This window comes from Gouania willdenowi, chromosome 5 (genome assembly GCF_900634775.1).
Source record: "Gouania willdenowi chromosome 5, fGouWil2.1, whole genome shotgun sequence".
Lineage (NCBI taxonomy): Eukaryota > Metazoa > Chordata > Actinopteri > Blenniiformes > Gobiesocidae > Gouania > Gouania willdenowi.
In genome coordinates, this window is record NC_041048.1 from 9,601,095 (window position 1) to 9,621,159 (window position 20,065).

At 37.9% G+C, this 20,065-nt stretch overlaps 1 protein-coding gene across 1 annotated transcript in view; it reads right to left on the minus strand.

The window, feature by feature from the left end:
- The window catches only part of LOC114462776 (uncharacterized), a 33,467-nt gene extending 13,701 nt beyond the window's left edge, over positions 1 to 19,766 (minus strand). Inside the window, exon 1 of the mRNA XM_028445751.1 lies at positions 19,714 to 19,766. The gene's annotated coding sequence lies outside the window, so the exon portion shown is untranslated. The remainder of the gene's footprint in view (positions 1 to 19,713) is intronic.
- Positions 19,767 to 20,065: the final 299 nt, after the last annotated feature.

Genomic DNA, 20,065 nt, shown 5'->3' on the forward strand with positions numbered 1-20,065 from the left:
CCACATTTCATTGTATTGCGGTCGGTAGATTTTAAAAGTAGGGATTATAGCCTCGACATGGTGCTATGAACAATATGTGATATAGAGTTTATCACTAACTTAAATTAAATTTGTCATGGTTGCAGTACTTTTCAAACACATATAACCAGGATAAAATGAACCACGCCTATATTTATAAATCCTTCAGCTGCAGTAGTTTTACTCCTCACGTCTGTATATTCTGTATGAATCTTAAAAAAGCAATGAATGAATGAATCTTCCTGTATTGTTGATGTTTTTATAAAGTCTATTTTGTATGATATATTTTCTCTTTCTATATTATCTTACTAGTGTCAATCAGTCTGTGATAGGTTCATTTGTATCTCCTGCTGTAATAAAAAAAATAAGGGAAAATAAAAACGTTATTAAATCTCAGTAAAACGACTCACTTTTATGTAACTTTCATTGGATATTGTAATGTGGTGCAGCTTGTTGTTTATTGGCACGGTCACTATGGAAACAGTTATAGTGAACACTCCTCTAGCCACACAGGAAACATGTGACTCATAAACACACATACAGAGATAAAGCCAGTGAAGCTTTACAGAGCTGTGGGGACAGTTAATAACCATGACTGGAAAATAGGAACATTATAATTATATTCTCATCATCATAGCTACTACTTTTTGACTCATATTGTCATGTTTGTGTGACGTGCGTTATGGTGATGTAGGTTATTTGAAGTGTAATATCAGTATCTGTGTGTATCATTTTCATAAAAGTGACTGGAATGGAGGTTATTCTCAGCGTGTCTCACCTAATAAGTAAACGCCTGGAAAGCTCAAAGGCTTATGTTAGAGTTTTATTATTTTCATGAGATGGTTTTATTTATTATTTTGACTGACAGGTCACAACAAGTTAGTGTAAAAGGTACACTATCCACTGTCAAAACTCTTTTTAGTACAAGTGTACCCCAGGGAGCTGTGAGCTCTCCACTTATTTAGACTTTACACACAAACACTGTAGAAACAGTCATCAAAACAGCTTTGTCATGACATTTTCTGATGACACAATTATATCAAGTATTTTGTATGTTGAGGCCCTTTGGTTAGCCCACAAAACACACAAAATGTTTAGAAAAATACACAAAATGCCCCCAAAACACACACAATGACACAAAAAATAACAAAAACGCACAAATTGCCCTTTGAAGCACACAAAATGATAAGAAAAATACACAAAATGACAATAAGAATACACAAATTGCCCCGAAAACGATACAAAAAATACACAAATTGACAACAGAATACACACAATGACAACAAAAGCACACGAAAAGCCCTCAAAGCACACAAAATGATTGGGAAAAATACACAAAATGACCCCAAAACACACAAAGCACCACCAAAACGGTACAAAAAAAATACACAAAATGACCCCAAAACACACAAAGCACCACCAAAACGGTACAAAAAAAATACACAAAATAACAAAAAACACACACCATGACAACAAAAATCTACAAAATGCCCTCAAAGCGCACAAAATGATGAGATAAATACACAAAATGACATAAAGAATACACAAAATGAAAATAAGAATACACAAAACTCCCCCAAAAAATGCACAAAACAAATATAGACACAAATTGACAACAAAATACACACAATGACAATAAAAACACACAAAGCTATAAAGATTAAAAAAATGACAGAAAACACACGTAATGACAACAAAAACACACAAAATTCCCCCAAATCACACAAAATGATAAGAGAAATACACAAAATGCCCCAAAAAAACACACACACACACACACACACAAAAAAACAGTTAAAAAAAGAAAATAAACTTAATTGTGCATTAATGTGGCCCTGAGATGAGACAATCACATTTTTGTGGCCCCCCACTGTGATAGAAGAAGCCCATCTTTGTTCTAACAATTGTCATACTCATAATAATAGGCAGGATTGGTGATTCCTACCTACAAACAGCAGAGGGCGCTAAGCAGCTGAAGTTATTTCCAAATGTGAGGAAATTCTGTTCATAAGTCAGTCATATAATTCATGTCCAAATGTAGAGAATGAACCTTTGTGATTTCATAAGTCAGTTGTCTCAAAACTCCAGCCACAAATGATTTAGAATGACGTGTTAATAAATACACAGCTTAAACATTTGTTTAAAAAAAAAAAAAAAAAAGAGTTTTTAATGCTTAAATGATGGTAGTATTTTTAATAGCCTATATATGTTGTTAAATTAACATATTGGTGGTCATAATAATATTGTATCTACGGAAGAGGATTAGGGCCACAATTTGACTTAAAAAACAAAAATTTAACCATGTGATTTTTGTTTTTTTTTAAATGTTAAAAAAATTATTTTCTTCTACTAGTGCAGGGTTTTTCAACCTAGGGGTCGTGACCCCATGTGGGGTCGCCTGAAATTTTTGATGAAAAAAATAAATACTGCTTAAAATAAATTTTTTTAAAAATTATTATTTAATTATCATTCTTTATCAAACACAATCTCAAACAATAAGAATTCCAAAATTTTCACTTTCTCAAATATAAGTCTAGTTTAAATAAAACGCAGTATAAAAATATCTGAAACACTGTGCACTTACCCTGGCTATTCTTTATTTGAGAATATGATTATATTATTTATTCTATCACAAACATGATCAAAAACGAATTCTAGAGGAAAGAAATGTCTCTGGTGTTGCCAGAAATTTGTGATAAAAATGTTGTTTTTTTCATTGGTTTTAATCTTCCTCCATATGTATCTGATGAGCATATAATGATTGTAATATTTGCGATGGGAATAGCTATTTTTGTACAGAAGTGTAAATCTTTGGATGCACAAATAAGATGCACTGCAAACCATAAATATGGCATCTTCAGCCCCCTTTAGGAAAAAAAAGTCATTTTTATTATTTTTTTAAAACTCCACTTTTTTACTTTACATCATTTACAGTTCAGAAAACAAGGAGTGACTAACACCGTGCAGATGTGTTCTGAGCATCCACAGTGACAGAAGTCTGAATGATGAGCTGTCAGAAGAGGAATGATGCTCAAGGGTTGGAACTGTAAGCATCCGCCTTAGATACGCCGAAGTTAAAAAAGTAAAACTGTTGACACTTTAAACTGTTTTGACACTAATATTACGTATGAAGGTGACTCAGAGTTCAAGGCAAGTAAAATCATTGACATTTACAGTAAATTGGAAACCATTTAATGACCCAAAGTACATATTTTAAGATAGCCCAAGAAATGACTCACAAATACTGAGAATTGAATGTGAGTCATTGATCTTCATGCCTATGCTGAAGGGTTGTGACAGTTTATATCATCGTGTCATTCCCTTCTGCAAAACATACCTCCAGTGTTGCTCAGATTGCTTCACGCATTTTTTGCGTTATCTTTAAATCTCCTGCTAGCAGCCATTTTCCTGCTGTTTTGCTCGAGGGGACGAGGCTCCGCCTTGGGGACGAGGCCCCTCCTCCTCCTATGTTCTCTTCCTTAGTTCAGCCCACAACACTGCACCCTCAGATTTAGTTTTTAATTTGCTTATTTTAAATACTTTTGTAAGAAACCCATGGCGCATTAATTAACAAAAAAAAAAACAAACTTGCACCCCTCCCCTCGCTTCCAGGACACACCTCCGTGAAAAACAGCTGAGAGATAATTGTGTGCCGATCGGTTTACCCTGCTCATCGTAGTAGCTACCTGCCTTTAGTTTTTAAAAATGCCTTCAGTGAGAAAATGTATTTTTGGATGTGAAGAAAACAGTCCTCTTTTGGATGAAACAATGTCAACAATGGTTGGAGTTTATCTTTGGAAGCGGCCCTCGTCCCAAAAAGATCTGCCATGTTTGTTCCAGGCACTTTTAAGATGACTGCTTTAAAACAAGAGCTTATTTGAAAGTGGATTAATAAGTACACTGACACTAAAAAACAATGCGATCCCTACTCTGGACTACTTCTTCAGAGCCAGCAGCCTGAATGTGTGTGTGTGTGTGTGTGTGAGTGTGTGTGTGTGTGTGTATGTGTGTGTGTGTTGGTGACGGGGAAGAGATCTCCGTTTGTACGTTTGCATTCATCACTTTGATAATCATTCTAATGTATTGTAGCGATGCAAAAATATAGAAAAGTAGCGAAATACAGCAGACAGAAAAACAGAAGTAAACAAAATCAATGCGTGTTTGTATGAGTACTGAAGGGGGAGTGTTCATGGGCGTGTCAGACGAGCTTGGAGTTACTTAAAGAGACAGAGGTGAAATCTGTAAACTTTATAACCTAGAGTTTGGAAAAATATAAAATAACATGACATACAAAAGCCCTCAAAACATTAAGGAAAATACACAAAATGATAATAAAAATACACAAAATGTTTCAAAACACAGAACGATACAAAAAATACAAGAAATAACAAAAAAAATACACAAAATAACAAAAAAATACACATGACAACAAAAACTCACAAAATGCCCCCAAAGCACTCAAATTGATAAGAAAAACACACAAATTGACAAAACAAATACACAAAATGACCCCAAAACACACAAAACGATAGACAATACACAAAATAAAAGAATACACACAATGACAACAAAACTCACACAATTTATTTTTCATGTGTTCCACTGGCTTCCAGTCAGCCTCAGAATAGACTTTAAAGTTCTGCTGCTGGTGTATAAATGTGTGAATGGGTTTGGTCCAGAATACATCAGTGAGATGTTAGTCAGGTATGAACCCAGCAGGTCTCTCAGATCTATGGACACAGGTCAGATAGTGGAGCCCAGAGCTCACAGTAAACATGGTGATGCTGCTTTTAGTTGTTATGCTGCAAAGAAGCATCTAATGTCAACATTTTAAAATCACAGTTTAAGGCTCTCTATTTTTCTACTGCATATGACTGAGAGGGGGATTATGTTATTGTTGATTTAAAGTTTTTACTGCTGATTTGAAATGTTTTTACTACTGATTTTAATGTTCTGATTGTTTTTAAACTGTTAAATGTTTTCTGTTGCACTTTTTAATCAAAAGATCAATGAGGAACGTTTTGTATTCTACTTCACGACTTTGGAAAGGAGACTATAATAAATATGGATCCCATTAACAGTATTTTTTTTTTTTACATCCCAGTGGAAATTCAAAAGCTCTCCTTGACTAGGACTTGTTTTTCACTCCAGTAACACACTTTGTTTTTGTCCTATTCATATCCTAATATCTTTATCGTCTGTAAGGCATGGACTGACTCATTTTCTGATTCACATCAGTTCATTTCCAAAAAAAAAAAAAAAAAAAAAAAAAAAGTGTAATTCAAGTGAAGGATGGTTGCCTTTCAAAAACAGCTCGACTCTCTTATGACTTTTGGCGAACATTTTCAGAATGTGTTTAGCCTTTCTTTGGCAAAAAGATGTGAGCTACCTTTTAAAGAGCCCCACGGGTTCTTCTCACTCAAAAACACAGACACATTCATGCATACCTAACCCATGTGTGTTTTTGTGCTGATGGATTTAGCTCAGCCAGTAGAAAACCAGTCAACAACTCACTCAGCGGGGCCAGACCCCTGCTGGCCCAGTTAGGGCAGCAGAACCACGCTGCATTATGGGGCTGCTGTGTTTACAACCAAGTGGAAAACAAGCCAGTGTGACTTCTAATAAAGGGTTCAGGTTGTTGTTCATTTTGTGGTTGTTTTTGTTTAGGTTTTTTTTCTTTTAATTTATCGGCTCCTTTGTGACAATTGTGTTGTGCCAACTCTATTATCTGCTTTGTGTTTTCGTGAGGAATTAAATTGTTTCTGCATTTTCTTTTCCCTGGTCCCACATCAGAAAAGCTCCACTTTGTTCCAGAGACTTATTGTGTGTCACAACATTCCGATGCCAACTGTCAGCTTCTATTACAGGAATCATTCGAGAACGGTTTTTAATGCTGAAATAGACAATTTAGTGACTAAACCACATGGTCTGTATCTTCTACACACACTTTGATTATTTATTAGAGGAATTCAGCAGTGCAGCTAAACCCAGGCCAAGATTGAATAAATACAGCACAGCTGTAAAACAACAATGCCTGTTTAACCCAATTCACAGTTGAAAAATGGCAACGTTTGGCAAGTGAGCATCAATAAGAGATCAGCAGTAATTACACCTTGCATAAAAACACAGACTTTTTTTTCTCATCCATCAACGGTGGATTGGTGGTTAGCTCATCAGCATCACAGCAAGAAGGTCCTGGGTTCAACAGAACCAAAAAAAAAAAAAGAAAAAAAAAAAGAAGACAACACTGACTACAGATGAGAATAAATCCTACACAAAAAAAAAGGACAAAAAAAAAAAAAAAAAAAAGAAAAAAAATGAAATTGTGTTCAGAACCAAAGAATGTTTGACCAGAGAGACGAGCTCTAATGTAAATTTTCTGTGTTCAAAATAGGGGACGGGACTCGGATAAGCAACCTGCTTCTCTCGTCTCCTTTTTCGGGCATGTAGAAAAAAAAAAAAAAAAAAAAAAAGAGAGAAAAAGAAAACTGTGAATGCAACCATGTCGGAAATAAACTGAAAAAATAAATAAAATAAAAAAATCACACTGATCATGTGAGTTTGATATGTTTTTAACACTTGTCAGCATTTAATAAAAGAGATGCTGTAACTCACAATGAAATAATATGTAATTTATGAGACTTGTGAGTGTTTGACAATAGTTTGTTGAACTCAGCACTAAACATTACATTCAAATGAACAAAGGGAGCAGCTCAGTGGTGCTGTGTGACGCTGGACGTCACGATCTTTGTTGAATGGTTTAAAGCGTCACTAAATGACTTCTTTCAAAATCATGACGTGGTTTCACGAGAGTGCGTCTGCAACTTAAGCCAAGCCTGCGGCTGAAACCTGGTCAGGAGTTACTATGGTAACTAAGGTGTTTTGTCTTTGATGAAACCGCCGTTCCAGTTAGAACCCGGCTTAACAGAGCCGGACTCTCAGATTAAAGACACATCGTGGACTTTGTGACCTAAAGAGTTGACCCATGAGTTATTTTAAATGATTCCTCAGGCCAATAAACAGTGCTTCACAGTATCAATGCTTTGGGAGGGGCTTCCCATTTGAAATACTGACCATGTCAGTTTGGAAAGACGGACCGTCTTTGGCCTGGTCATGTGACCTGGAGAATGCCTGGAGAACGTTTCACTTTTTGGTAGTCACATGACCACAGGCTTGGATATACAGTACATACTGTAGTTCCCACATGACATCACAACATACGGGAATTTCCAGACCCAGTGCCATTGTTGTGGGCAGCTGAAACGAGTTAGTTTACAGCCAAAAAAGCACAATATGGTAGTTTCGTGTTGGGTTAATGGTGCACGAATAGCCGTGATAGTTGAGTTCAACGTGGATTCTTTAGTAAGGGAAGTCGGCAAGTCAGATCCGTAACTTCGGGGATAAGATTGGCTCTCAGGGCTGGGTCGGTCGGGTGAGGGTGCGAAGTGGGGCTGGTCTCACGCTACAGCTGGAGGAACAGCCGCCGCCTCCCTCCTCTCTCTGCCACCGTTTTTTGGCTAAAGGCCTATCCTTGGTAAAACATCTATTAAGTAGTTTTCACATAGCAGACAAACAAACAAATAAATGCTGGTGAAAATATAACTTTTTAGGTGGAGGTAATGATGACATAATTTCAGCCTTAAATCATGTCCTGCACCAAGCCCTGATAACTGATCTCACTACAGGCTTGGATGATTATGACTAAATAAGAGTAAGTTATTTAAGAGGAGTTTAAAAGCACTATCTAAACCCAGCATTTGTCATGTACAAATTAAGTTTAATACTAGGTTTTCCCTCCAACTCATTACAGATTATGTTTACGATTTTATGACATCATAAAAAGAGCTTTTACTGAGCACGTGTTTCCCCAGATGACTTGCATTTCTGAGCTGAAATCATAAAGAAAATATTTAACCTGCATTCTTGTGTGTGTTGCATAAGTCTGTGCTGTGTAAAAAAAAAAACCCCAATAAACAACACTAAAGTAGGCTAATGTTTTTCAGACATCCATTTGTAGAAAAGGTTTCAGCATGGAGTAAAATAGTAAAATCGTCTCCACCACACACACACTGTGATTAGCTTTGTTACCATGACAACCATAGCTTTGTATGTTGGTCACTGGTGATGAAAGTAGAAGTTATTTCACTTCCTTCCCACCATTCTGAACCTTCCAGCACCTCCTACCACCTTTGTCCCTACAACACCAACACATGACTTGTTTTGAGTTCACGCTACACACATTTCAGTTGAATGACACTTGGCAGCTCTCCAAAACAAAGCGCCGTGATTGGGAAAGCGAAGGTAACGTTAATCCTGCCTGTGTGTGTGTGTTATAACACTTGGCAGTGTGTTTGTGTGCTGCCGGCGTCCATCAAGGGCTCTAAGAGAAAATTCCAATGGGACCATTGAATTAGTGTCAGTTGTTTGTGAACACTGTAGCCATTTGAAATATTTGTGCTGCAAGTCAACAAACAGCATCAGAACACAGTGTCTCATTATATTGGAGGGAACTTACCAACATTTTGCCAGAGGGACGTGGTTCTTTGTGTGTAGAGTTAATAAATATTGTGAACCTACAAAAAATGAAATGACCAGAAAACAATCACATGCATCACATCATAGCCGACCAACCAGATTAAATGTAATGCACGGTGTTAAAACAGCATTGGATGCTGGTTATTTTCTCAGTTTTAGAGTTCATAAATTCAACTTTATTTATATAGCGCAAAATACAACAGAGTCATCTCAAAGCGCTGAACAAAATATAAAGTCCAAAGTAAGAAAGAAGGAACCCAATGGATCTATACATAGATTCTGAGAATGTTTTTATTTTGAATTGAATTAATTGGTGTTATTTTATTTAAAAAAAAAAGAATTGTTTTTTTTTACAAGCCTTTTATTTTATTCAGATGCCTTTGTGGAAAATAAAATAAAACTCCAATTGTGCAAGATTTGGTCTCTTCCTTTTAACTTTATATATGAGATGTTTACTGTATGCAAGGGAACCGTGGTAAGATTTATTATAAAAAATAAATGTTGGGGGTAAGAGTAACTATAGTAACTTTTACTTTGAGTATTATTTACTTGAGCTACTTTTTAATTGTACTTGAGTAGAATTTTAATCAAGTAACAGTACTTCTACTTAAGTAGGATATATCGTACTCTTTACACCTCTGTCAGTGAGTTGCATAATATTAAAGGCACACTGTGCAACTTTTGGCTACTAGGGGCGCTAGACCTGTAACTTCCTGTAATGTTCACGTCAAGCGCCCCAAGTGTCCACAAGCGCCGCAGCACTGTCGCAAAACTCAACAGTTAGTCAGTCGGGCCAGGCTCCCTTGTCTTTTGATTGTGTATGTAGACAAGACAATGTATTGGCTCTAAGAGCTGGGTCAGTCAGGCAGGGGTGCAAAGTGGGGCTGGAGGAGCAGCCGCCGCCCTCCTCTCCCCGCCGCTCGGCCCTCCTTGCCGCTTCGGTAGTGCTCCCCCCCACTCCCTGGCCTCGCCGCCATGGTCGGCCTCCTTCGCCGGGGGTCGACACGGCGGCCGGGGTTGGGGCGGACGGGATACGGGCGACCCGGCTTGCGCTGGGCGGTGTCCAGCGCCGGGGGGGAAGGCGGGTCGGCGGTGTCTGGCGCCGGGCAAAAGGAAGGGGCCGGCGGAGGGCACCAGGTCTTGGCAGCGTCTTTTTAGCCTCCTCAGAAGCAGTTTTAAACTGCTTGCCTCGGCCATGACCAGGAGTCGAACAGGCGGTAAAATACTAGCAAAAGCCTTAACCCAATGAGTATATCCGAGCCTGTGGTCACGTGACTGCCGTACAGTCAAACATTCTGCAGGCATTCTCCAGGTCACATGACCTGGCCAAAGACGGTCCGTCTCTTCAAACTTACATAGGTGGTATTTCAAGAGGGAAACCTCGCTCGGAGCATTGATACTGTCAAGTGCTGTATAATGGCCTGAGGAATCATTTCAAATAACTCATATGGGTTGACTCTTTAGGTCACAAAGTACACGGTGTGGCTTTAACATGGAGAAGGGCTAAGAAGAAACTGTGAATAATCTGGAATCACATACTTGATTAAAACAGTTCCTAAATAATACCTAATATAGTCCAACAGCGGTATGGCGCAATGGGATGCTTATATCATAAATGTGACGTTAACTTAATGAAGTGCCGTAAATTCATTATTCTATTATGGACCAGCATCTTTGATTAAGGTTTTCAAATTATCACAGCAGTTCTGAAGACAAAAAGGTGTCAAAATGTCAAACTCAACGCCCGGGGGCCAAATGTGGCCCTTCGGAGCATCTATTCTGGCCCGCAGGAAGATTTTAGTTTGAAGAAAAAAATTATAGCAAAAACCATAGGAGTAGTTTGAGATTCTTGCTGGGGGGGCAAAATAAAAAATAGAATAAAATATATAGACAGTCTCGAGATTCGAGATGTACAATAATGCAAAAATGATTAGTAGCATAATTGATAATGTTGGTTACAAAAATTTGCATCGTCGTCTAAATCACGGAAAATTCTTGCAAATCATCCCACAAATATTGAGAAAATTAGTTGTGAACTCAGCGATTTATGATTTACTATGGTGCAATTTAGAATGTGTGCTTTTTCCTTCAGAGAAATATGTATTTTTCAGGTCTGGTCCACTTGAGATCAAACTTGAACTAAGATGAGTTTGACACCTTTGTTCCAGATGCTGTGAGTTGTACAAAGTCTGAGATCTATAAAAAGGTGGCACGTTGCTGCTAGATTTCTCCAAAACCTGAAAATTTATTCTCGATCGTCAAATCTTCCCATCAAACGTGTCGACCACGTGCAAAACCCCCAGTCGGAGTGGTAGACCTGGAAGATTTCATCACACTGTATTTTTTCCCAGTTCTCTAGGATTTGGCCCATCTAACAACTCTTCCCTACCAAAAAAAACAAAAAAAAACAAGATACATCAGACTTGGACACATGGCATTATCTTTAGTAATAACTGGTGTAGAATAAAATGCATGTGAACTGATTTAAAAATGAGTGAATGTGTTGTTTATGTTATCTTATATTCATTTATACCCGATTCTATAATGTATGGTTGTGGGTGGAGTTAAAATGATACACATCTGGCAGGACAGGTGTGCAGATTAGCCTTTTGTTTGTACAGGTGTGAATGGTGTCACGTGACACCTAAATACTATGTCCAACAACATTTCCTTCAGTTTAAAAAGCATAAAAATATACCAAATCTGTAGTAACTTAGTATATATGCACTCACTTTCATTTTCTTTTTTCAAAGTTACTTACTAAATAACTTCTGTCATTTATTATCTTATTTAAAGTGTCAAAATATCATATAGTGCGAATGTCCGGTCATGACTGTTGTTTTGAAAAAAACTTTAAACTTATTCTAAGTCTATTATTCTGTACAAGTATTTCTATTTTTATATCCATCATAATATTCATACAAATCTTGCCCGATGATGCTCATTTTACGAAATATCATGCGGTGGAAGACGGCTGTTGCAGACATCATTTTTTACTGTGAACTTTGGAATTTGCAACATTAGCCAAGTTTAACCTTTTTTAACGTTTTGTTTTGTTTTGAACAATGAGTAGAGATATAAGAAACTGATTCGTGGACTTGGCATCATGAATGAATGTAAAGTAAATGGCAAACCCGTAAATAACAACATTTTTAATTATTTAATTAATTTATTAAATTAAATTAATTTAATTTATTACAATTGTTGAACTTGTGTAATTCAGGTGGTTTTAAAAGTGTTTGGGAAGAATCCACCACTACGCCTGCATGTCCGTCATGTGGCAACACTGTTGGTTCTAATCCCCGCTGCTCTGGGTTAACGGGTTTGGAAGGGAAAATACTTTACTGTAATAAAATTCCTTTTTCGTATTTGACTGTAACACACTCAGCTCTACTACGGCTTTGTGAAATAACAATCCGTCACTTTTAAGCCTCTTTCTCCAACACTGAGGCCACCAATGGTGTGATGCATGCAGACATTTCAACATTAATGTGCCCTAGTTCTCACTTCCATAAATATGATATTTAGTATTGAAGGAACTGACAACATCCAAGCACTAAGTGACAGATTTCAGTCTCTGCAGGATCTTTGCCTGAAATTTAATTGATTTAGTGACCAATTTTTATTTAATTTCAGGGACATTTGTGGAATAATTTGAGGGAAATTGCAGGATTGGGGGGGGGGGGGGAGAGAAAAAAATCAACATTTTGAGAATAAAATCGACTGCTTTCATGTGAAATAAGCACAGAACTGTGAGCCCTGCAAATATTGTGCAGTTTTATTACATTTGTGTATTTGGATTCTACAACTGAATTAGTTGTTGATTTACACAATAAGTCAAGTTTTCTCTGTCATTTTGACTTTCATTTGCGGGTTGAATTGGAGGCTTTAAGGACCGCATTTATTCACTTTGACCCATACTTTCACTGAATGAATGTCAATTGAATACAGTAGCTTAATGAATCCATGCCCAATATCTCAATGTTTGGTCTTTGGAAATGTTGAATATCTGTCGAAGGTGAAACAATATAGAAAAGATCTTGTTCAAAATGACCTTTACTCTTGATCTCTATAAGCTAAAGACCAAGTCCCAAACCGTGTTGTTCTTCTACCACCTACATAACATCTCCAGAGTGAAAGGTTTGATGAAATATTAGCAGAAAATGGTCCATGCTTTTATCTCTTGCATACTGGACTATTGTAATGGTCTTCATCAAACATCTACAGCTGGTTCAGAATGCTGCAGCTCAGGTCTTAACCAGAACAAAGAGGTGCAGAGCCAGTCTTTACACTGGCTCCCAGTCACAGCCTCAGAATAGACTTTAAAGTTCTGCTGCTGGTGTATAAATCTCATTGAAAATGACAAAAATCCTTCCTACGTTTGGGCAAACTGTATAGGTTAGATGGTTTTCAATGTGAGGCAACCACGACTAACTTTACTTCTACACCCAGCCTTCCATCCACATAATTAGATAGGCACTGTATAAATGTAGATAGATCAAGATAGTGTAACTGTAACTAAAGTAGAGTTTTAATAAATACTTCCAATAAAACATGCCTTAATGACGTCTTATACTCAAACACACAATAATTGCATTTTTGTTCTACGAATGACGAAAGCAAAGTTGTGTGTGTGGGGCGGCAGTCCAAAATGCCCCACATAGCACAACAAACACACACAAAGGTACACACGCGCAGTTGCCAAAACATGTAATAGTTTTTTTGATCAGGTTATGTTGACAGATCAAGCCTTTAATGATAAGCCGATGTCCCATCAGTGATCCGTGTGCAGGGGCAGAGCACAGAGCCCTGACTTCCTCTGGCTGTTCACACAGAGCACAGCTCGGCTCCAACAAACAAACACCTTGCTGACCACGCGCAGGGACCTCCCAGCTCCAAGTTCACCTGTTACGTTGTTTTACCGTAACTGGGCACCAACAACACACTGTTTTTGTGACCTTGTGACCCTCTGTTTCAAAACCTGCTCGAAAGGCCAAAAAAAGATGAGTTCACAGAGTTGAAGTCAGATTGTAGAAGTGAAGATAGATCAGATTCTGTGTCTGTAGGAAGAACGAATAACTTCACAGTGGTTTGAGTTTTACTTCATATTATAACTACTACTATCTACTACTTCTTTTTGGGGTTTTTTTTTTTTTGCACGTTGCACAGGAACGTGTAAAGATTTATGTTTTTTTTTTTTTTTTTTTTAAATCATACGTGTGTTTTCAACGGCTATTTTTGAAAAAACTAAATTTGGTTGGTTGAATTCTAAAAAAAAAAAAGTGTGGGTTGTGATTTAATGACTGTGGAAAATGTGGGTCCCAGGGTGAGACCAGTTGAGAACCCCTGATCTAAATCATTCAGACTAAAACACACACATTCTTCAATGGTTATACACTGTGTTTTGAAGTGTATAACCCATATAGGCGAAGTGTACTTTTATTTCTTTTACCTCATTAGGTAAAACAGTCATATAGTTAAGTGGTTTATTGAACTCGCTGCACTCTCGTAAATCCTGAAGTGACTCAGTCCTGCTGACAGCTGCTTTAACAGCGTCAATGGAGGAGGAAGTCCTACTAACGTGTGTATCAGTCACGTATCAGTTGCACAGCGCTAACGCGTCACAGAGAGGCTTAAACAAATGATAAGAACAAAGCAGGGTGCTCTCAGGACAGATCACTAATCAATACCAAGACTGACATCGAGAGGCACAAAAAAAAATGGTATATGACAAAGAAAATATGGAGTCAAATTTAGATGTTTTAAGACAGCAGGGGTGTTAAACTCATTTTAGTTCAGTGGCCAAATACAAACCAGTTTGATGATCTCAAGTGGGCCACAGATTTTATGCAGCAAAAAGAGCAATTTCAACATTAATGTGCCCTCGTCTATCTGAAATTTACCCACAGATCGTGGATCAATGTGAAAGATGCCATGCCAGCCCTTGTAGCCCGAGTCACATGTTCGTTCTGTGCCTGAGTTTTGACAACTTTTGGAGCCAATACGCCACGATTCTTTGCAATGTTCTTAAAACTCAAGTTGTCATCAACCATTTCTTGGCTGTTTTTGGGGTTCCAGTAAACACTTTGCTCACAGAACCTGCTCACTCTAAAATAATAACTTTTACATCACTAATAGCTAGACGTAATATTTGACTTCTTTGGAAATCTTCTAAGGTTCCTTCAATATCCCTGTGGCTATGAGATGTTTTGTCATTTATTAAACTGGAGAAAATAATTTTCTCACCTTAAGGCAATAAAGAACAATTTGATATAACATGGGGCCCCTTTTTGGACTATTGCAAATCCTTGCAATCACTTCCTGCCTGACCCCCCCCCCTCACCCCCCGAATTTTATTATTTTATTTTATTTTTTTATTTATTTAATTTTCTCTTTTGTTTATTTAATGTGTATGGCTACATAGGTATGCCATTTGATATATGTAAATATGTGTGTGAGGTATAAATAGTTGACTGATTATGATACAAAATACACAATTTGTTGTAATGAGTGACATGTGTGTCTTTGTTTGAAAATACTGTGTACAATGGAACGTTTGCACTTTCACATATCAATGACATATAAAGTATATGAGACCAACAATATTCAAGCATTAGGTGACCTTAAACTTAAATGTACTTACATTTCATTGATTTTATGAACAATTGTTATTTACTTTAGGAGAATAATTTGAGGAAATTTGCAAGATTTTGAAAACATTTAACTTTTTCATCAATATGAGATAAAAAAATAAATAAAATGACTGCCATCATGTGATATAAGCAAAGGAAAATTTTACATTTGTATCCCGAGACTGAGAGATCTGAATTATTTAGTAATTTACGCAATGATTTTTTTTCTGTTGTCCTGTGGGCGCAAATTAGATGCTCTAAAGTAGACACATAGGTAACTGGTGGCCCGCCGGCCTAATTTGTGTGGCCCCCAAAAACAAAATTGTAATTCATGAAGTTGGAAGTTATTTGAAGAACAACATAATACACAAAACTCCAGAAACACAGGAAATGACAGCAAAATGCCAAGTACATAAAGATGAAAAAAAACAAAAACACAACAAAGACACACTAAACAGCCATTTAAACACACAAAATATAACATACATATACAAAGGCACTTCAAAGACACACAAAATGACTGAAAAATACACAAAATGACAACAAGAACGAAAAAAAATATCTAACAAAAACGGCAATTCACAACATATTGACGAGAAAATCTACAAAATGAATTTAAAAAGCTTGTATTACTGCGATGATTGGTCTTTATTCTAAATGCTGACATGGATGTTGATAATGTGGCCCTCGGATCAGACCATCCACACTTTTGTGGCCCCCGCTGTAATAGAAGTTGCCCATCTCTGCTCTAAAGGGCTGGATTTGGCCCCCATGGATTGACAAATGTGGACTAAGAGAACTAAGATTCTGCTTCACATGACAAATAATGACCTCCCTCTTTTATAGGCAGCACCAAGAAGGATGTAATAATATACAGCGTTTGAAGAGCTTTGTATCTTGATGGAGGTGAAAAAAAAGAAGTGGTTATTTCTCCGTAAACAGGCAGAATACATTCCACCTTTAAGATGCATGTAAAAACAGCCCATTGGTTTTCAAATTGGATCATTTATCATTTCCCCATGGTGAGGCTCATAAGAACAGCTGCGACAAAAAAAAAAAAAAAGCAGAAAAATACATTTTTGAGTGAAGGAGGGTGTGTGAGTTCAGAGGTTTTTGTTGAAAGTTTGGTCAAAAGTCTTTTAACTTTGTCGGCTGTTTCAAAAGAGGAATTCTTACTGTTAATATCCGAAAGAAATTCCAAGCGCGTGTGTGGCAACAGAAACTCAACTTTTAACTCTGTTGCTCATTTCCTTTCCTTTCTGCTGATGCATACCACAACTAAAGACAAATGACAGCAGTAAAACATCCTCATCAGAGGCTTAAAGTAAAGCCCAACGGGGATAATTAAACTCCTGCCCACACAATTTTGGAGAAAGTGACTTCCGTTGCGCAGAAATTATATTTACCACCCAATAAAGTGGTCACTGATATCATTATTAGGAGTAACTGCACCTCATAGCTTTTACAGAGAATTTTACTGGCAGTTAAAATCTAGACTGTGGAGAGCGAGGCCCTCATAGATGTGACATGACTAACAGCCTGTTTTCAAACTTTCTGTCCAGCAAAGAACATAACAAGTTTACAATGGCAGAGAGGATCAGAGTCCTCGAACCGGGAGACCTTGAGGAGGCAGTTCAGGGAGAAATCGATTCTGTTCACTGAAATACAGTAGCGAAAACAAAGTTGGGAAAGAGGCATGCGTGATGCACACACACCACACACACACACACACACACACACACACACACACACACACACACACACACACACACACACACACACACACACACACACACACACACACACACACACAGTGGGGTTATTATACAGTGATGGGTTAAGAATCACAAAGGTGGCCTCACATATGTGTAATAACATCTGTACGGAGGTCACTCGCTCACTCTGTGGCCCCTCAACGGTCATATAACAAAGGCTTAGAGCCTCCACACACACACACACACACACACACACACACACACACACACACACACTGTACACATGTAGCCCATACATCAACATGTGTGAAAAACAAGAGGGGAAAAACATTCCATCAGCAGCAGCTTTCTACAAGCTTTTTCAGCTTTTTCGGTGAGTGAAAGGTTGTTTTTTTTTTTTTGTATAAGCATTCAAGATGGAAGCAGCTTTTTTGAATGAAATGTAAAACATCTGGTGAATTACTTTCAAAATGCTGAGAATTAAAACCCAATATAAAGTAGAAACATTCATGTGGAGGTTCATTCATGATTTAAGAAGCCACCAAAATGTCACAAACCATTCTCAGCCAATGGAAAAAATGTGATCGTAATAGCCGTGTTTTAAACCACTGGACTAAACCATGGACAAGCAGCAGTCCATTTTTATGATGTTACCCCAATTGTGATATATCATTGATATGGGCACCACCATCACCGCTTCCCACAGCTCACAACCTTATATTAGGTTCAATGAAGCCTCAATAGGTTTTTCAACTTTCTACCTGCTTAATACGCCAAGTCCTGTTGTCAAACCTATTTTCATCAAGTTCGTACCAACTATCTTCATAGCATTTAGTGTCCTCTGTTAATAACCAACATGTTTATTATTTATACGTGTTTATAACAGTTTATTCATCAGTCACACCTGCTTATCCTTATCCATGTCATGGCACATGGTGCAACATACAGAGCAGAAGAGACTGCAGGGGGCGACACATGGAGGAACACACACAGACAATGCCGCGTTCACACCGAATACGTCACGAAATGGTCATGCGACCAGATTACATACAAAGTCAATGGATAGATGCGTCCCAGATGCGAAATCTCTCCGGTGCGGGGGTGCGGTCCGATCCGTGCGTCAAGAGCGTTGGCCGTGTGAGCGCGCTCCCCATTATTTCTCATATTTGGACATTTGCAAGAGTTGAAAATACTGAACTCCTACGACTGTTTCGCATGACGAAAGCCAATCAGAGTTTGTTGACGAACACGTCAGGCCGTCGTCACGGACACCGGTCTGTTCACTCATTCAACCATGGAGTACAAGCACAGTAGAAGCTGTGTGACCACCTAGAGCTGTATGACACGGCCTTCATAACCGGGACCGGAAGGATTTGGCGTGGAGGAGAATCAGCGAGGAGGTGGTAGTAGGAGGTAAAAGTTCTCTCTGTCGTTTTCATCTTTGAAAGTCGGCACTGAGCTAGGATAGCATTAGCCGCTAATGACACCGGCTTTTTTCACTGGTGGTTCATGTTTATGAGAGGAGAAAAAGGAGCGCAGCTCCTCGCTTCAGCAGGCAGTGAAACTCACTAGTTGGATGTTTCGCTGGTGGGCGGTGATTCGCTTCAAACGCGCATATGAGGCGAATGGGGACATTTTTTGATCCTGCGGAACGTTTCGTGCGGCAGATGCGTCTGGTGCCGCAGAAGACGCATTCAGTGTGACTGCAGCATTTTGATTAATTTGGATTATTGACTGTGTGGGGAAAAAAACATGTTAAAACCTGCTGCAACGATACCATATGCACAAAATGACTTAAAGAAACCCTACATTACAGAAAAATAGACAAAAAAGGACAACAGAAACACACAAGATGACTACTTACAGTATATACAGTACAAAATAACAGAAAAATATGCAGAACAACAAGAAAAATACACAAAATGACACCAAACACCAGAGGTGTAAAGAGTCCTGATATTTCCTACTCAAGTAGTTACTTGATTGAAATCGCACTCAAGTACAAGTAAGTCATACATAAAATGCTCAAGAACAAGTAAAAAGTAGATCAATTAGATATTACTCAAAGTTAATTACTTTCACCCCCCTCTTGCCACGGTTACATTGCATATAGTAAATAGTTTATAGCAGTTTATGAAGAGTCCATGAAACGGAAATAAAAAAATAATCACAAAACAGTTATTTACTCAGTAACGGTTGGTTGTAGTATGTAACAAATTACTTACTTCTTTCAAAACATACTTAAGTACAAGCAAAAAAAACTGATTTAGAAATATAATCAAAAAAGTACGAGTACGTGAGTACTTGAAATCCGTTACTTTCACCTCTGCCATATACACACAAAATAACAAAAAAAATACACAAAAAGCCAACAAAAACAAACAAAACAACAACATGTGGAAACATGCAGCCATACTTGTAAAGACCACACAACCTTGGAAAGACTATTCTGGATTCTCAAACATCTAGCCAGAAGGCAGAACCTCCTCACCACAGATACGTTTTTGTATTTTTAATTTTCTCTAATGAAAAATAAAACGTTTTCCAACAACAAACTTGACTGTAAACTGCAAAACTTCATATACCTTTATAATTATTATCCAAAATGTATTTAGATAGATGAAGACATTTGTATTCTACAAAAAAATTCTCCAAATTTGATATTATTGATATTTTACTATGAATCATTCTAGGCTTATCTTTGGAGTTACAGATTCTCTCTTACTTAAACGCAGGTTGCAAAAGTTCATTGCAGGGTACACAAGGACCCCTCTGAACTCAACAATTTGGCTCTGTTCTAATGAATAGCTCACCTCAGTCGCTGTAGCTTCTCACAGAACGGAGTCTCCGTGCCCTCGTCACCCCGCGCACGCACACACACACATACGTACGAGCAGCTTTAAAATGTCGAGGCTAATTTGCTGCCAAGCGTTCCAAAACAACCCATGCAGCCCCTGCCCTCATGTGCTAAAACGCATTTAAAAACTATCTTTTGATCAAGCTGTGTGACCTCAGGGCTTCACGAGGCTCACAACATCCACACGCTGCATCGGCACGGCCTGTGCCCTGGCACAGGAACCATAGACTGATGTTGTAACAACCAGTTTGACTGATGAGTGGGCAAAAACCACATTTGGTTTTGTTAGGATGATTATTTTTTAAAAG